The sequence below is a fragment of the Palaemon carinicauda genome, chromosome 35 (genome assembly GCF_036898095.1).
Source record: "Palaemon carinicauda isolate YSFRI2023 chromosome 35, ASM3689809v2, whole genome shotgun sequence".
Taxonomy (NCBI): domain Eukaryota; kingdom Metazoa; phylum Arthropoda; class Malacostraca; order Decapoda; family Palaemonidae; genus Palaemon; species Palaemon carinicauda.
Window position 1 is genome coordinate 10666293 of NC_090759.1, and position 681 is coordinate 10666973.

Sequence of the window (681 nt, forward strand, 5' to 3'; positions counted from 1 at the left end):
TCCAATTAGTGAGAAATCAGGTTCATATGGCATTAGTCTATTTCTAACCACCCACACAGACATAGAGTCAAACCGAAGACTTCACAGCACAAAACGCCGTTTATCCCATGATTTTACAGACAATTTCGACCAAATAGACTTGTGATGTGGTTACTTATAGCATCTTCTTGCTCCGTGATTCTGAATATCCTTTAGGAATTTCGACGAAGAATCAATTTGCCTGACTTAAAGCTTCTTCTCGCTTCTCGACTCCAAAGGATTGTTGATCATTTAGTTAAAGTGTTCTTAGGGCATTTGTAAGCTACCATTCTATTATGGTCACCACAATAATGGTCAGAAAATAGACGAATTAGATCATGACGTTGAAGGATTATGCAGTCATCATACCGAACTCTTTTTCTTCCTTAAAGGTTAGTTTTCTTAAGTAGATGTAATTTTTTTCTTTCCTGATGGTAATTTTTCGTCCTTAAAGAGCATTTGTTGTTGAAAAATTAGTCATTTTTATTTTCTAAAAGTAATTATTTCCTAAAGGTAGATTCTCTTCTCAGAAGGTAATTTTCCTTCTTTAAAGGTAATTTTTTTAATTAAAGGTAATTTTTCTGTTTAAGGTAATTTTTTTGTTTCTGAAAATCCTTTTTAATTCATGAAATATAATGTTTCTTTTCTGGAGGTCACTTTTTT